At 45.1% G+C, this 19,769-nt stretch overlaps 1 protein-coding gene across 2 annotated transcripts in view; it reads right to left on the reverse strand.

Annotated features, from left to right (window-relative positions):
• The window catches only part of LOC121271150 (collagen alpha-1(XI) chain-like), a 318,218-nt gene that overhangs the window by 230,827 nt on the left and 67,622 nt on the right, over positions 1-19,769 (reverse strand). The gene's annotated exons all lie outside the window — the stretch shown is intronic.

Raw genomic sequence — 19,769 nt, forward strand, 5'->3', positions numbered from 1 at the left:
ACAGTTCTCTTGCTTGTCGTGTCATGATACTGATATAATACCTTGGGCTCATGTACTGTACAAGGCACCAATCACTCATAGCGGATTTGGTAAACATGTTTTGGATTTGTTTATTCAGACGAGGTACATGAGAATAGATATACATCGGTATATCTAGAAGGCATCAGAGCTGTATGTCTATGCTTTGCTCAAAGCAAAAAAGTGAAACCAAGACTGGATCACATGACACATTTCCCTTTTAGTGATGTCAATCTGATATCCCTTAAATACGTATTCCAACACTAACCCTCCATTATACACTATCCAACACCTTCATCCTCATGTTGCTCTCAAAGCGCGTGGCCCTTTGTCCTACTCTTAACTCCTTCACTCAAACTTCAACACAAACGGGAATCCTGGTCAATCCTCTCCACTTCATAATAGCAGTCTTTGAAAATCCAGGCTCGCTCCTTGTATATCTACTTCCCTTCCTCCCCCGTTCTTTCTAATTCCATGGCATTCTGTACTATGGGAAATGGTCCTTTGTTTTCCCCATGTAAAATCTGATTCTGTGATTAGAATGTAACGTACCTCTCAGCAATAACTGACATGATTTGTCTTGCACGATTTACCATGTCAGGCCCCATAGCGTTTGCAGGGAACCTCCTGTTTGTTGAGGTAATAAACGTGGACCTCCGAGGTTCCCAGCATCACAGATGCCAGTCTTCAGCCAATTTGATTCATTCCACATGATATCAAGAAGTGGCTGAAGGCACTGGATACTGCAAAGGCTATGGGCCCTGACAATATTCCGGCAATAGTACTGAAGACTTGTGCTCCAGAACTTGCCGCGCCCCTAGCCAAGCTGGTTCCAGTACAGCAACAACACTGGCATCTACCCGGCTATGTGGAAAATTACCCAGGTATGTCCTGTACACAAGGAGGACAAATCCAACCCGGCCAATTATTGCCCCATCAGTCTACTCTCCATCATCATATAAATGAATGGAAGGGGTCATCAACAGTCCTATCAGGCAACACTTGCTTAGCAATAACCTGCTCACTGATGCTCAGTTTGGGTTCTGCCCGGACCACTCAGCTCCTGACCTCATTACAGCCCTGGTCCAAACATGGACAAAAGAGTTGAGCTCCCGAGGTGAGGTGAGAGTGACTGCCCTTGACATCAAGACAGCATCTGACTGAGTGTGGCGTCAAGGAGCCCCAGCAAAACTGGTGTTAATGGGAATCAGGGGGAATTGAGTCAGACCTGATTGGAGTCAGACCTAGCACAAAGGTGGCTATGATTGTGGGAGGTCAATCATCTCAGCTCCAGGACATCACTGCAGGACTTCCTCAGGGTAGTGTCCTCGGCCCAACCATCTTCAGCTGCTTCATCAATGACCTTCCTTCCATCATAAGGTCAGAAGTAGGGATGTTCGCTGATAATTGCACAATGTTCAGCACCATTCACGATGACTCAGATACCGAAGCAGACCATGTCCAAATGCAGCAAGACATGGACAATATCCAGGCTTGGGCTGACAAGTGGCAAGTAACATTCATGCCACACAAGTGCCAGGCAATGACCATTTTGAACAAGACAGAATTTAACCATCGCCCCTTGACATTCAATGGCATTACCATCACTGAATCCCCCACTATGAACATCCTGGGGGGTTACCCACTGACCAAAAACTGAACTGGACTAGCCATATAAATACTGTGGATACAACAGCAAGTCAGAGCCTAGGAATCCTGCAGCGAGTAACTCACCTCTTGACTCTCCAAAGCCTGTCTACCAACTACAAGGCACAAGTCAGGTGTATGATGGAATACTCTCCACTTGCCCGGATGAGTGCAGCTCCCACAACACTCAAGAAACTCAACACCATCCAGGACAAAGCAGCCCACTTGATTGGCACCACATCCACAAACATTCACTCCCCCCATCACCGACACACAATAGCAGTAGTCTGAACCATCTACAAGATGCACTACAGGAATTCACCAAGCCTCCTTAGACAGCACTTGCCAAACCCACGACCACGACCATCTAAAAGGACAAGGGCAAAGAATAGATGGGAACACAACCACCTGCAAGTTCCCTTCCAAGTTACTCACCATCCTGACTTGGAAATATATCCCGGTTCCTTCATTGTCACTGGGTCAAAATCTTGGAACTCCCTCCCTAACAGCACTGTGGGTGTACCTACACCACATGGACTGCAGCGGTTCAAGAAGGCAGTTCAAATGCTGACTAAAATCTTCAAATGCAGGATGCAAGTGCCTTAAAGGGACTTGAATATAGACATGGGATGTTTGAAAACAGGAGTTGGGCTGAGTGCTCTGTGCGCAACCTATGCAGCAGGAATTGCCAACATCCAATGAACGTTAATGTAGTACACAAGGGCATGGCTGTTTCTAACTTTAAGAGTTGTTGCCAGCTGCTTCGCAATGGGTAGCTCTCCTGCATCTGAATCAGAAGGCTGTGGGTTCAAGTTCCACTCTAGGGACTGGAGTACAAAATCTGGACTGACAGTCTAGTGCAGGGCTGAGGAGGTGCTGCATTGTCGCAAGAGGGTTGTAAAAGACCCACAGCACTATTCTGAAAGAAGGGCAGGCAAGCTCTCCCGGGTATCCTAGTCAACTCAAGTCATCTCATGTCCAAAATGGTCGACCCCTTACCCCAAGGCTCTGCCCCCCTGCCCCTAAGCAAGGCAAAAGGCCTCTCCATATTCACCCTGTCAACTCCTCTAAGAACCTTAAATGTTAATGGGAGGAATAAGTTGAAGAAGATTCTTGCTTCAGTGAACACATTCTACAGAACGGGGAAGCACGTCCCCAACATGGAACTTATGTTGTGCTATATCATATGGTGGCCACAAGAGTGGATATGTCATTGGCCTGTCATTAAAAGCGGCAGGCAGTTGAGGGAATAGTTAATAAAACTTACAGTATCCTAGGCTTTATCAACTGGGGCATAGAGTACAAGAGCAGGGAGATTATAGCACTGAGATAAAAGCACAAAACTGTAGATGCTGGAAATCCAAAACAAAAATAAAAGTCCTGGAAAAGCTCAGCAGGTCTGGCAGTATCTGCGGAGAGGAACACAGTTAACGTATCGAGTCCATATGACTCTTCAACAGTTCAGTTGAAGGCAGCTCACCACCACCTTCTCAAGGGCAATTAGGGTTGGGCAATAAATGCTGGCCCAGCCAGTGAAGACCACATCCCATGTAGAATAAAATACTTTCAAGAGTGAAGAAAACTCCTGAGCACTATTAACATACGGAGCAACATATTATCATACATTTTCAGTCAGGAAATAAAAGCTTCAGTTTTTACATTGTACAGTCTCAACATATAACATGGAGAAGTAATTAAAGTCTGTAGGGATTCCCCCCTTCATGAATCATTCAATTCTCCTATGAAAAAAGAGCCATAGCATGTTTTCTGTGCTCATTCAGCTTTGATTGTTTACGAATCTGTTCCCACAAAGTTTATTTCACCTATCTTTACGTTCCTCCCCCTCCACCCCACCACACCCCAACCAAATTCTCCCCGCTTCAAGGAATTGTCACCCTCTCCTGCCATTTGAAAGGTTCTTTGCAAAAAATGGCTGCAGCAGAAAGTCAGGGTAGTTCCCTGTCGAGATCACTTGTAGACAGGAACCGGGAATAAAGTCCAGCTTTCTACCCGGGTTGCCAACTGTGATTAAATATATTCTTGGAAGTTTGCTCACGTGACTTGCCCCCACACTCCGGCCATTACACATCCATCCTTGTGACACACTGCCTTCCTACGCCAATTGGAAAGCAAACAGACTCATTATCCAACTGCATGATTGACTGTCAGCCAAACAGCCTTTTCTTCTCCCATTTTCCACGTTTTTATATCTGGTCAAGAAAAATGTTCAATCTTTTTGAACGTCCCAATGATTTTTCTCCAGGTCTGCACAAAACAGCATCCTGGAGATTGATCTTCAATTCCTGGAAACTCCAGGCCAATCCCAGAGGGGTTTTCAACCCTACTTTCAAAAAGCAAAGCAAGGCTTCTTGAACTGGGGTGGCTTTCCCCTTTAAATTAACCCTTAGTCTGTCAGCTGAACCACCTAAATGTCAGCCTTGCAAGCTTTGACAGCGACAGATTCAGGCAGCCATAACTGCAATTTAAACCTCACTGCAGTTTCACTGTGCTATTAACCCTTTAGAACCACTTCAGGTCTTTCTCAAGTCTAAAAACACGACAGCCAGGTTGACTGAAACAAGGGATCCCGAGGGCCGACCTGAAGAGGGCATTTCCTCTTGCGGGAGAGTCTAGAACTACAGGTCACTGTTTAAAATATAAGGGGTATCCCATTTGGGACAGAGATGAGAATTTTTTTTCTCTGAGGGAATCATGAGTCTTTGGAACTCTCTCCCTCAAAAGGAAGTGGAAGCAGAGTCTTTGAACACTCTTAAGGCAGAGCGAGATAGATTCTTGATAAGAAAGGACAGGGAGGGGGGGGGGTGCGGGGGTGAAAGGTTACCGGGGGTAGGTGGGAATGTGGAGTTGAGGCCACAGTCAGATCAGCCATCATCTTACTGAATGGCAGAGCAGTCTCGAAGGGCCAAGTAGCTTGCTCCTAATTCGGATGCTTGGTACTGTTTGACTATAATTTCTATTCGGCTTGACAATTAGTTCTCTGGCCTCTGAAAGGTGTGCGTTCAAGTGCAGTGCAGCACTGAGGGAGGGCGACACTGAAGAACAGGGGCCATTCAGCCCCTCAAACCTGCTTGCCATTCAATGACGACATGGCTGATATGCACATCCCCCAAGACCTTTGTCTAACAAGAATCTATTACTCTCGGATTTAAAATTAACAACCGCACCAACTGCCATTTGCAAAGAGCATTGCAAAATTCTAAGACCATAAGACACAGGAGCAGAAATTAGGCTAATCGGCCCATCGAGTCTGCTCCGCCATTCAATCATGGCTGATAAGTTTCTCAACCCCATTCTCCCGCCTTCTCCCCGTAACCTTTGATCCCCTTACCAATCAAGAACCTATCTATCTCAGTCTTAAATACACTCAACGACCTGGCCTCTACAGCCTTCTGTGGCAATGAATTCCATAGATTCACCACTCTCTGGCTAAAGAAGTTTCTCCTCATCTCTGTTCTAAAAGGTCTTCCCTTTACTCTGAGGCTGTGCCCTCGGGTCCTAGTCTCTCCTACTAATGGAAACATCTTCCCCACGTCCACTCTATCCAGGCCTTTCCGTATTCTGTAAGTTTCAATCAGATCCCCCCTCATCCTTCTAAACTCCATCGAGATCCAGAGTCCTCAAACGTTCCTCATATGCTAAGCCTTTCATTCCTAGGATCTGTTGTGTGTGGAAGTATTTCCTAACCTCACTTCTGAAAGGTCTGATTCTAATTTTCTAGACCCTGCCCCTAAGTTCTAGACTCCCCAACCAGCGGAAATAGTTTCTCTCTCTCTCTCTCTGTCTCTCTGTACTCTACATGCTCCACTTAACATCTTGAAAATCTCGATTAAATCCAGGAGGCGCAGTCGCTTCGCTGGGAATCACAATTCCACAGCATTATTTGATTTGGGAAATGGGGAGCTCTCCCCGTATCCTGGGCGACCAGCCAAAAATCTGAGCAACCTCTTGTGGGAAATTGTTGCAAACCAAATGTCTGCCTCATAACAGCGACGGCACTCGAAAATAATACATTGTGCGACGCTCTGCAATGTCCTGTGATCCCTGATGAGATGCTTCATAAATACACCCGATCCTATCGAATCAACCTCCCTCCCCATTCTGCATCCATATGTATCTACACCTTACGATTTAATCAATCCTTTATTAATATTTTCCTTTAATGCAATAAATATTTTGCCTGCAGACCTCCCTGGCTTTCATCGCCTGGTCCCCTTCCAATATCCCTTGCTGAAGTCAGTCACTCAGCAAAGCCCTGAGGGCCAATCCTGGGTTCCGCTCTTCGCTGAGCTGAGTTGGCCTGGTTTGGAATGATTCGTGGACTAGGACATTCCAGTGCATTCCAATCGAGGAGTCGGGAACTAAAACTACAGAAATGAAACCATCACCAAGATACACAGTGAGGACAACAGGGAATATTCTTCCTCACTTGAAGGTGTTAACTGACTCCACCAGCACTGACCTTTAACCATTTGACAGAATTCCTATGTCTTATTTGTGCGTGTGCAATCCTGAGATTCACAGGCAAAGCACATAATTGGCCATATAGCTACCTGCAGAAAACATTTAAATATATGTTCAGACCCATGGAGTAGTGGAACGAGTGACAGACAGTGCACTCCTCCCCTCCTGGTCATATCAAGATGCACACAGAGACACACACACACACACACACACACACACACACACAAAATGACAAACAGACAGAGAGAGACACGCAGCCAAGCACAAACACACACACACATACAAAATGACAAACACACACACACAAAGACAAACAGAGACACACACACATGCAACATGCACACACACACGCACACACAAAATGACAAACACACACACAAAGACGAACAGAGACACACACACACACTAAACAACAGACACAAACACATGTAAAGAAAACAGATACATACTCAGAGACACACAAGGGCAAGTATACACAGATACACAAAAACACAGACACGCACACGGAGAGATGAGTCCAGAGGCACAAAAAAGACAGATATACAGAGAAGTGCACACACTGAGCTGCACATAGACAGAAACACACAGACACGGACATAGCTGAATAGGGATCTCCAGAATAATTCACTTTTCAAGTCATCCTTTTATTTAGGTCAATCTTTACTGAAATACAAAAACAAAGGAAAGCTTGGTGCAGGGAATCAGTCAGCTTCCATTCATCGCTGGGAACTGGGGCTCAATCCAATCTGATGGGTACATTACATTAAGTCAGATTTCAACAGAATCAGGGAGTCTGTCTCAGGGGGTTGACAAATCAGGACAGAGAGAGAAAAGAAAATCCTGAACCTTGATCTTTAAATTTCTGAGAAAAAATTAGGCCCATGGTCAAATATTTTCATTTGGAGTCACTGACTCAATTAGTGTCGAAAGATCATAACACAGAAAGCCCCTTTTGTTCCCTCTCGGCCCACTCATGATCAAGTTACATTATTTATTGGAAGAGTTGAAGGCATTTCATGCTCTGAATTGTACAACTTTCCTCCACCCCACCCTCCAACTCCTGCACTTCATTCCAGCAACTACAAACACAAGGGGCATAGAAATTCCCTGTGACTGAGACTTCATTACCAGCATGCACCTGCGCTGCTCAATGTGGGAGACCGGGTGTTCAAATATTTGCCGGAAAATTCCGATCTTTTCACCCTCTGCGTATCTAGGGGAGGGCAGGACCAGCAGAGAGGAATTCCACTTCCCGGGGGGGGAAAAACAGGAGGCGTGAATAAATTCCCAACTCTTGAAGGGCCGAGGGGGAGAGAGGGAGGGGAGAGAGAGAGAGAAAGAGAGACAGGGGGAACTGCTTTTGGCAGCTCCCGAAGGGTCAGCGAACAGACCAAAGCTGTCAGATAATCCTCATGAGCCAGTCCAGGCAACAGTAAGAGGCATTATTAAGAATTCAGGTTAAATTCCTTTCTCTGCTGCACTGGGAGGGACACAATGCAACATGTAGATGATGTTAAGCTCACTGGCAAGTGGCAGGAATGATGGGGGAGATGGTGGCATAGTGATAATGTCACTGAACTGGTAATCCAGAGGCCCAGGTTAAGGCTCTGGGGGCAGTATCAGTAATTGTGACCACAGAACTATCACTGATGGTTGCAAAAGCCCATCTGGTCCACTAATGTCCCTTTAGGGAAGGAAATCTGCCATCCTTACCCAGGTCTGTGGCTCCAGACCCACAGCCATGTGGTTGACTCTCAACTGCCCTCTGAGATGACCGAGCAAGCCACTCAGCTCCAGGGGCAATTAGGGATGGGCAACAAATGCTGGCCTTGCCAGCGACACCCACATCCCTTGAAAGAGTAAAAGATATAAATCACAGGTGAAAAATGGGGCTTCACACTGTTGCTCAGAAAGGCTGATTAAATAGGCAATCAGCAGAATTGCACACGTTTAAAAAAATTTTAAACCAATAAGAATGGGAGGCAGCAATTAGAAAGCGATTATGTTTTAACCGGAGAGCTAATAGTTAAATCCACAAAGCAGGAGACTCGCCAGGCGATTTCTAATCTAGGGCCATGGAAAGTCAAGGAGATGGGTGTGTGCACAATGAAAATTACATCAAGGGAGGTAGGTAATGAGAAAGAGAGAAGGATAGTTTCAGTAGTGATAAAGGGAGCTACAGTTGCCAACTCAGGCTGGAAGTATTCCTGGAGGTTTTATCACTCAACCCAACCATCCACCCAAACAGCTTATTTACCCCCAAACTTGCAATATTTTCATCATTGATAAACAAAAGCATTCAACAGGAATGAATTTTTTAAAAATTCGCTCTTACCACTATGGATTGGCAACACAAACAACAGGGAAGCGACAGGCTGAAAGAGCCCCAGGCCCACTGATAGACAGAGAGAGAGGGAGAGATAGAAAGACACAGGCAGACAGACAGAGAATCAGAGAGAGAGACACACAGACAATCAAAGAGAGACAGACAGACACACAGACAATCACAGGGAGAAACACACAAAAGACGAGAAGAGACAATGTACCATCTCACCAGCTAAGATTTGAACGCACAAATGGACCAGATGCTGAGAGAGAGAATGCAAAGGAGACACATTAAAAAAAAGAGAGAAAATAACTGAGAAAATTAAAGAAAAATAGATAACATCGAGATTGACTGAGGTGCAGAGTGAGATGATCAATGCAACAGACAGAGAGCACGAGAGGGTGAGAGAACAGAGAGAGAGACACACACACATGGGAGAAAAAGACACATTGTCCTTGAATTGGTGAAGAGGCTCTGGGTAAGTCATGGTGAACTGTACAGCATATTCCAAGTTGAGCTGTTGTCCTGCTAAGACCACACACATTCAAATCCTGCTTCGGCCACTTTCAGATTCAGCTGCACTCCATCGACAGGTTCTCTCAGTTGGGGTGAGCTATAGGGACGGAACAGATACTTGATGTGGATTGGAACACTGACAGTCAGTAACAACAAATCCTGGCCCAGCATGACACGGCACGAAAGCAGAGAGAGAGAAGAGAGAGAAAGACACAGACAGACAGGCAGGCAGGCAGGCAGAGACAGCGAGAGACACACCGATAGAGAGAGAGAGACACAGACAGACAGACAGAGAAGCTTACAACCCACTTAGCTGGCACTACATTCCTACATCTAAGGAAATTCTAGTCTTTTTCTGCTCCATATGAGAAGGGGTTGGGGTAAGAGAGGTGGAATTTCTACCCAGTGATCCATGGTAGAATACGATTAGACTCAGCATGGATACTCACACAATCAATGAGCCTGCCAACTCACAGTCTGAACTCATACTTACCCAGCAAGAGCTTGGCTGAGGAACCAGGGTAGAGCATGGCCCAGTGTTTCATCCAGAGTCAGCCCATAAGGGGAGGGAAGGATGCATAGGGGGAACACAAAGTCACAGGACTCCGTTTTGTACATAGCAATGTTCGCCATCCAGGGAAGACCTTCCCATTTTTCAGATTGTCCGGGTAAAATCTCAACTGACACTCCAGGGCCAGTGGTTGAACCATCAGGGTTCCATTTATCAGATGAGGTATTAAACTGCAGCCAACGAGAAAGATCCCACGGCACTATTTCGAAAAAGAGCAGGGGAGATTTCCCTGGACAAAACTCAACGCTCAACCAACATCTTTTCACAGGTTCTCTGGGCATTAGCATTTTGCTGTTTGTGGGATCTTGCTGTGCACAAACCTGCTGCCACCTTTTCGACATTACAACAGCAACTACAATTCAGAAAGTACTTCATTGGTTGTGAAACACTTTGCAGCGTCCTGAGGGCTTAAGAGGGGCTACATGCATGCAAGTCCATCTTCTTATTGCTGAAAAAAACACATTTTTTGTGGAAGCTTTTCATCTTGCACTCATCTGGACAATTCACAAGAATAACAAATATAAAGGGAACCACAATTTATACTAAACGAGAGGAGTGTGCTGCTTGGTTGGCAAGTAGACAGTGATTGGTTGGTAAGTGGACTCCACCAATCAATACTCACTCCTCATGAAGTATAAGTCGTTGTTCACTTTACATTTGGTATTCTTGTGAATTGTCCTGATGAGTGCAAGATGAAAAGCTTTGACAAAAAAATATCTGTTTTTCAGCAATACTCAAGTTCTGCATTACCAAACGACTATCTACCTTAATATTTATTGGTGAAATGCATGAGATGAGAGAATGAGACAAGAGTCCTGAATCGCATGTTTGTATAGATTCTTGATTGATGAGGGAGTCCAAGGGTATGGGGAGTAGGAGGGAAAGTAGAGTAGAGGCCACAGTCTTATTGAATGGCAGAACAGGCACAAGGGGCCGAATGGCCTTTTATAAAATTCATCCAAGGGATGTGGTCATCGCTGACTAGGCCAGCATTTATTGCCCATTCCTAGCTGCCCTTGAGAAGGTGGTGGTGAGCTGCCTTCTTGAACGGCTGCAGTCCATGTGGTGTAGGTACACCCACAGTGCTGTTAGGGAGGGAGTTCCAGGATTTTGACCCAGCGACATTGAAGGAACGGCCGATATATTTCCAAGTCAGGATGGTGAGTGACTTGGAGGGAAACTTCCAGGAGGTGGGGTTCCCATGTGTCTGCTGCCCTTGTCCTTCTAGATGGTAGTGCTCATGTGTTTGGAAGATGCTGTCTAAGGAATATTGCTGAGTTCCTGAAGTGCACTTTGTAAATAGTACACACTACTGCCATTGTGCATTGGTGGGGGAGGGAGTGAATATTTGTGGATGTGACATCAATCAAGTGGGCTGCTTTGTCCTGGATGGTGTCGAGCTTCTTCAGTGTTGTGGGAGCTGATGCACTCATCCAGACAAGTGCAGAGTATTCCATCACACTCCTGACTTGTGCCTTGTAGATGGTGGACAGGCTTTGGGGAGTCAAGGGGTGAGTTACTCGTCACAGAATTCCTAGTCTCTGACCTGCTCTTGTAGCCAGAGTATTTATATAGCTGGTCCAGTTCAATTTCTGGTTAATGGTAACCCCCTGGATGTTGATACGAATGTACAAATTAGGAGCAGGAGTAAGTTCATAATGAGAAGAAGGAGTAGAGAGGGACACAGAGAGAGAATTCTAACTCATGCACCAAATGATTATTTTCTTAACTAACTCTATTGCTTTTCACTACAAAGTCCACCTCCAAGCAAAGTTGGGTCGGAAGTCAATCTGCAGCAGCATTAAATGTGGCATTTTTATTAGATGCTTACAGTCAGTTAAAAATACCTCGAGGTTTACCTGTAGTTCAGTGTCTGTATATCAACCATTTCTTTCTGATGTGTCAGGATTTACAATTTTATGTTGGGATCATGCTCGCACAGAAGTTGATAATTCGAGCAGTGCCAACAGTGAAGGCTATTAATGCATTGGGAGTGAATCTAAGGCTACGCTCAAAGTCCAAATTATATCAAAGGCCCTGTAATCACCACAACTCTGTACTTGAAGAAAGACTTGCATTTCTATAGAGCCTTTCACAGCCTCAGCACCTCCCAAAACACCCCACAGCTAATGAAGCACTTCTGAAGCATATTCACTGCAGTAACATAGGGAATGCAGCCAACTTGTGCACAGCAAGATCCCACAAACGGCAATGAGATAGTGACACGTGACCTGTTTTTGTGATGCTGATTGAAGGGACACAACATCGGGGAAAGTCTGGCTGCTCCTCTTTGAAGTAGTGCCATGGGACTTTTTGTACTTACGTGCAGGGGCAGATAGGTTCTCAGTTTAGCATCTCCATCTCAAAAGGCAGCACCTTCAACAGTGCGGCATTCCCTCAGTACTGCACTGGGAGTGGCTGCGTAGGATTTTCTGCTTAAGTCTCCAGGGTGGCACCTGAACCTGGAACCTTCTGGCTCCAAGGTGAGGGCGAGGCCCACACAGACAATAGCCATAGCCCATCCTACAGCTACAAATACATCTCCTGCAGCCCCTTGACTCTCTCTGCTAGTGCAGATTTTGGCATCAGCATTCCCAATGAATTGAGTCTGTGCACAAGTCAAGTCGTTGTTATTTGGGTCATGGGAAGGGAAAGGAGGCCAAACAATGTGGGTGTGAGGATGAAACTGCCTGCCCAAGAACTCAGAAATGGAAGCCAGGGCATGACATGTGGGAATGGTTGGAAGGATTGGTCATGTCTGGAGTCAGCACTGGTGGGGGGACGGCCTACACAAGGTTGGATCATCAGCTTTCCAGGAATTAAGGGTTCAGTTTCCACAGACAATGAAACAAGCAACCCAGGGGAAAAATCAAGAAGGCATTAAGTCAAGCGTACGTTTTGCTTCGGACTCTTTGAATACTCTTGTCTACCCAGTTATTGGAGATAGGAAATGTGACTGAGGTGAAGATGGGAGGTCATAGAACGAAACCTCCAGGAACTCATCAGCCAGGATCAGCAGCCCTTAGTCTAGCCGGGGATATGGCCAGCTTTCCAAATGTTCCAGCAAATTCAATTCCTGAGCAGGTGAGGCAGTGATCTTGGCCAAAACAAAAACAGAAATACCTGGAAAAACTCAGCAGGTCTGACAGTATCTGCGGAGAGGAACACAGTTAATGTTTTGAGTCCGTATGACTCTTCAACAGAACTAAGGAAAAATAGAAAAGAGGTGAAATATAAACTGGTTTAAGGTGCAGGGGGGGTGGGGGGGAGACAGGTAGAGCTGAATAGAGGGCCAGGGATAGGTGGAGATAAGTGATCTTGGCCACTGGCTATGTGTTGTAACAGAGAAACCAGAATACAGGTCACTTCAGAGAAAGATGGACGATTGATAAGCTTGCAATTAAAGGCATTATTTATTAAAGAGCAGGCAGAGAAGAAAGGATTAGACACAAAATCCTGGAATTCCCTCCCTAACTGCAAATTGGGTGTACCTACACCACATGGACTGCAGTGGGTCAAGAAGGCTGCTCACCACCACCTTCTCAAGGGCAATTGGGGATGGTAATAAATGTTGGCTTTGCTAGCGATGCCCAAATACCAACAACCCTTATTTTTTTTACAAAGAGGACACATCAGACACTGTCCACACCTATGCTTAAAATGAGAGATTAAAATAGTTCCAATGAAACCTTTTACATACAACAGACAGAACCCAGCACCCTTCGGTAGTTTAGACAACAAGAGTCAACACTAACCACTAGAACAGGCTGTTCTGCCGGTGGGATATCACAGTCCAGTACTCGACTCATTGTTCACGCAGCCACACAGGAGTGAAGGGGTAGGGATTAGGAGCAGCTAAATTTCTCCTCTCTACTCTGGTGACACTTAGGCAAAGTGGAACCATTACTGATTGCTGTAAAAACCCACATTCCTAATCCCACCTATTCTCAATGGCACTCACCAATAGGAGCCACTTGTTAGAAAAATGAGAGAAATGGGCATTCAGCCCCTCACCCGCAAATGTTCACTCCAACCCCATTCCCTCACCTTTCCCTCTGTCCTTTTAGACATTTCCTTTCCATTTCAAGTGATGTTCCAATCTCTACCTCAATAGCCACTTAAGGGAAAGAGCCCCACATTCTAATAAAGGTCTGAATGTAAAAATTTAACATCCATATTGATTAAAAGAGACATGTTACGTTTTGTACTCATCAGCTGCCAACCAATCAACATCCCTTTTCTCCAGTAGTATAAATTGTTGTGATAGTTTGAAATTTGGAATTCCTGCTGAGTGCATGATGAAAAGCTTGGGTCACATGTCTCTCTTTTCAGCAATATACAAGTTCTGTGCTACCAAGCGACTGATTTTAACTATCCCTTTGGTTTTTCCTGTCACAGATAACCCTCAGCCTGTGCCTTCTCATTGCAAACCAGCAAAAAAAATAATAATCTTTGGTTGCTTATCCTCTCAAAAGCTTCCAAATTTCTGATAAGCTCCCTCTGATTGTTGCTCTACTTTTGTTCAACAAAATAACGCCAATGTTTCAATCCATTCTTTGTAGCTCACTGTTCCCATTCATGGTCCCATCCAAGAGAACATGTTTCTTAACCATATATGTCTTCTTTAACAAGGTGCCCAGAAATGCTGCACGCAAAACTCCAGTGGTCAATTGAAAAATTTAGTGCGACTTCTTTGCTTTTATATTGAAATCCACCCCCCGGCCCATGTACAAAACCCAGGACCCAATTTTCACTGCCATGGTCTTTCCTAGCCAAGACTAAAGATCCACAGCTCAGTATTCTGTGATCAGGAATCCTGGCTAATTTTTCCAATCTCCCCTTAAAATTCTTGACGTCTGTGCCATTCAACTCCACTCCTCTTTTCCCCCTGACCACTCTCTGACCCGCAAGCCCATCCAACTCACTTAGAATTCGAGTCTTACAACACAGGAGGAAACCACTCAGTCCACAGTACTTGGGTCAATCCTGCTCACCCTCTTGCTCTTCTCCCGTAGCTCTGCAAATGTTCTCCCTTTCAAGTGTTTGTCTAATTCCAACGACATGTTGGTGTTGTGTATGCTGCACGTTCAGTAGCTCTCATAGAGAGGTTCTGACTCTTGTATGGTTGAACATTAAGTTTTATTGATAGCACATAGCTACGTACATATGTACATGGTATAGCCCAAGCTATGAGCTCACTCCATGCTTGCTTCCACACAGGTCTCTGTCCAGTCCACAACTGACCCTAGTCTCAAGTCATGTGTCTTTTTACATCACATTGTGGGCAGTACTGTTTTCCAGTTCCACGTTACCCTTTGCTGTGCCAGATACCCTTATGCTACAGTTGGTAGGTTCATTAGAGAGGCAAGCAACAGCTCTTGCAGCATTCCACCATTGCTATGGTGAACAACAACAAAAGCTTGCATTTATAGAGCACCTTTCACTTAGCAAAATGTCATAAGTCACTTCACAGGAGCATTACCAATCAAAATCTGACACCGAGTCACCACTGAGGTCGGTTTTAAGGACCATCTGAAAAGGAGGAGAAGAGAGGTGGAGAAATTTGGGGAATCCCAGAGCTCATGGCCTGAGTAGCTGAAGGCACGGCAACCATTGGCGGAGCGATGAAAATTGGGGATGCGCAACATGCCGGAACTGGAGGAGCGCAGAGACCTCAGAGGGCTGTCAGGCAGAAAGGAGTTAACCAAACAACCTCCTTTGTCCAGGTGGTTCAATGCCCATACCAGGCTGCTCCCTTTTGGTAGATCTCATTCTCAAAAAAGAAACGTTATCAGCTCCCAGCAACTGCCAGTCACAGCAATATTGGTTGAATTGCGCCGGATTGCCACTGTGAATGTCTTCACAGTTAATCACAAGCAGTTATAGCTCAGCAGAGAACTGACTCGGTCTTTCAGCCAGACATCACAAACATGCACATTTGTGTCCATATCAGCCGAGCCAAATGGGTTAAGAAGCTTAAAAACACATGAGAAGAACTTATTGTTCCATAAACAATATTCCAGCAGATGTCTAATGAACTCAGGGATTTTAAATCTTGAAATTTTTTTTAATCTTGAGACGGCGGCTAACAGGTCATAAGGGCTAAGGGACGTGACTACTGAAGAACAGTGTCCATCAACGCATCCCAACACCCTCCCCCCCTAAACCCTGGTACTGGAATCATAGGATGATACAGCACAAAAGGAGGCCATTCGGCCCATTGTGCCTCTGCGGGCTCTTTGGTAAAGCTATTCAAGTCATCACACTCTCTGGCTCTTTACTCAAAGCCCTGCAAGTGTTTCCCCTTCAAATAGTTATCCAATTCCCTTTTGAAAGCTATGACTGAATTTATCTTCTGATCCCGACAAACAACCACCTGCGTTTAGATAGCGCCTTCAAATTCTGTAAAAGGTCATGCGATGCTTAACCAAGAGGTATATCTTTTGAATAATTCAGCACTCACTGCGTACTGCACAAGCATAATGCCAAATTAAACTTTTCCTATTAAACGTATGTTAGTAGTTATTCCAAATATTTGTTCCACATGTTGAACTTTGTGTGACCAGAAACACGAGCAGGGCTGAGGGAACCAAACACTGAAATGGTATTTGTGGAACAATCAACATTTAAAAGGCATTTTATATAGTTTATAAATTTAAGGAACAGGAGAAATTTTGGAAACAGGGAAACGTGTTTTAGACCAGTGAAGCGCATCCTTCTGATGAAAAGAGAATTGTGTCTTTACTATAATAAAGTGAAAGTTAACTAGTTGCTCATGAAACTTCTGGCAAAGGCAACTTGCAAACTGGAGCCAGGAGGCCAGGATGATTAAATCCCTATTAGATGTTGGGTATCATTACTCCACTCTTCTTTAGACTGAAGGCCAAAGAGCCAGAGATGTGTGAGGAAGAGAGAGGAGGGAGAGAGAGGAGGGAGAGAGAGGAGGGAGAGAGAGGAGGGAGAGAGAGGAGGGAGAGAGAGGAGGGAGAGAGAGGAGGGAGAGAGAGGAGGGAGAGAGAGGAGGGAGAGAGAGGAGGGAGAGAGAGAGAGAGAGGAGGGAGGACGGCCTGGATAAACAAGGCCTTTTTCACTCAGCGAGTGGTTCGAGTCTGGAATACACTGCCTGGAAATGTGGTGGAGGCAGCTTCAATCACGGCATTCAAGAGGGCATTAGGTGATTACTCGAATAGAAACAATGTGCAAGGGTTACAGGAAAAAGGCAGGAGACTGGCAAGGTGTCATAGCGCTCATTCGGAGAGCTGGTGCAGATGGGCTGAATGGCCTCTTTCTGCACTGGAACAATTCTGTGATAGGGAATTGACGATACTGCGCTGCTTCCTGATCGCTAGAAATGTATAACTGCTGCATTGCTATTGGGTGTGAACATAAGGTCTGAGTACAAATCAGCTGTGGCTCAGTTGGTAGCGTTTTCACCCCCGAACAACAAGGTTCTGTATTCAACTCCCATTCCAGTGGCTTGAGTACAGCCATCAAGGCTGACACTCCCGTGTGGTACAGAGGGAGCACTGCACCGTCCAAAGTGTCATCTTCCAGGTGAGACATTAAACCAAAATCCCATCTGCCTCATTTGGGTGAATGTAAAAGATCCCACGGCTCTAACAGGAGAATTATTCCCAAGGTCCTGGCCAATATTTAGCCCTCAAATCAGCATCACAAAAAAAGCAGATTATCTGGTCATTGTCACATACAATGTTGCTGGAATACTGATGTTAATCTGTGATGTTGAAACAGCGGGAACAGAAAAATGCTGGAAAAGCTCAGCAGGTCTGGCAGTATCTGCGGAGAGAGAAAAACAGGGTTAACTTTTTGAGTCCAGTGTGACTCTTCTTCAGAGCAGAGTCATACGGACTCGAAATATTAACTGTTTCCCTCTCCACAGACACTGCCAGACCTGCTGAGCTTTTCCAGCACTTTCTGTTTTTATTTCAGATTTCTAGCCCACAGTATTTTGCTTTTATTTTATTATAGAAACAGAGTCACCATCAGGTAACTAAGCGCTGACCACTGGGTGACGTATTAGAGTGTGTCCAGCCACTGTGGAATAGCACCATCAAGGGGTCTTCAGGACAGGGAAGTTTGTTCGGAAGGTTATCTGGGAAATTCCACTGTGGCCCTCCATATTGGCCACTGCTGTAACGTTGACAATGGAGCGGATCACATAGCTGGTAACAGTGCCCCACTTTTGCAAACTAGCTGAGAGTTGCCAAACCCCATGAACACACATCAAGGATAAGCCTGGTCTCATTCTCCCAGCAGAGAAAGGGGTGCAGATGCTAGGACTCGGGATATGTACTGATGGGGTTAGTCTGTACCTCAGGGGTCTACCCACCTTTGTTTGTCACATTTCCAGGCCAAGGGTCACTGCTTCTCTTGACCAGATTATTCACGTATCCCCACCCCTACTATAACGATTTACATCTCCCTCGGAACCCATCTTTCGTTTCTTCCTGTACCCTTCCCTTTAACATTGCAGCATCATCCATTTCATTATTTAACCATATCTGCGTTTGTTGTATTTCTATACTTGCTTGCTACAAACTTGCCAATCTCACACAGGACTGGTAAACTAAAAACAGGTTTGGTTTATTTGAAGATGTAGTACAATGTAGAGCAATTCGCTCAGCGGGCAGATTTACTATATAAATTCAACAACTATTGTTAATAGGAAAGTACAGCTGAAATTCCTTCACACCACATGCAGCTAGCTAAACTGAAAGCTCCTCTGAACAATGTCTATTAGTGGCATTACGTCATGGCAACTTAATCATTATCATATTATCTCTTAAAGCGATATCACAACTATCACACATACCCTATCTCAAACACATGCTGATGACCCCCCAGCTATGCAAACCAAACAGCCTTCCTTGGCAGCTCTCTAACTGATGATGCTCCATTGGTAAAGTTGGGTTTGTATGACACTAAGAAGCTGAAAAATAGCATCTCTGCAGGTCCTCTTTGTCCTGGGGAGTAAGCGCATCTCATACATGTTCCAGTCAGCCTGGGCCAGGCTGGATCCCAGAAGTCGAATAGATTGAATGGAGAAAGTTAACCTGAGTCACATTCACCTGACATTCTTGTTGTTGAAGGCGAGTTCCTCACGATGAGCCACCACCATCAGTGAGAGTGTAGACTTTGGTCAAGACCTTCTTTCACTTTGCCCATCACTGCACTATGATCAGTGATGCACTGGCAGCCAGTGATATTTTTTGTAGTTCCATTCATATGCTGGCGGAACAGATCCTAACTGATGGACAAACCAAAGGGTGATATCTGGGAGCACTACCTTCCAAGATTGTACCTAAACAATGGTCCACCGTATACTGGCAGGCCTTTTAGGGACATGTGTGAAAAATGGGACACGAACCATCCGACAGCCTTGCCATACCATCCCAGATCTGACGTCTCGTCAAGTGGACAGTCTGCATTATTACATCATTAATCACAGAATGCAGGAAAATAAAACAAGATCTCCATATCGCCATGTTACATTTAAGATCAACACCTTTGGACAGCACTGAAGAAAGGTCATACAGACTCGAAACATCAACTCCGTTTTTCTCTCTCTCTCTCCACAGGTGTGGTCAGACCCACTGAGTTTTGCCCCAGCATTTTCTGATTTTGTACCTTTAGACATGGGTGTACCATCACCAACAGAAAACGTGTTCGGAAGGCAGGTTAGGACAACCTTGCCAAGACACCAACTGTCCCATTTCTCAGGAGTACAGGAGAGACATCTCAATAAACGAGGGAGAATGAAAATGGTGTACAACCAACATGCAGGTGCAGAACTGCCTAGTCTATGCGTAGGATAAAAGGTTTGAGTCAGACATCCTACTCAAAGAACTTGGTTATCCACAGAAATATCCAAAGTGTGCAATGAGCCCAGATCCCATGATGTCACACCACCAAATGGAGCAGCATTAAGAAGGAACAAAACCCAGCTAAAGGAATTGTACAACTGTATAACACCTTGCAATCCAATTGTGTCTAACACACATCCAAAGGTGGGCTTTGTGGTCTTCCAAAATTTCACTCACCATGAAAACAATCAGCACTCTGACAATATACAAGACACCAACACACTGACGAGTCAAGGACACCCAGTCTAGATCTCAGGAAGGTCATACATTATAAAATCCAGGAGGATTGTTAAACTGCCTATACGTTATGCAGACTCAAAATCTT

This window comes from Carcharodon carcharias, chromosome 30, assembly GCF_017639515.1.
Source record: "Carcharodon carcharias isolate sCarCar2 chromosome 30, sCarCar2.pri, whole genome shotgun sequence".
Lineage (NCBI taxonomy): Eukaryota > Metazoa > Chordata > Chondrichthyes > Lamniformes > Lamnidae > Carcharodon > Carcharodon carcharias.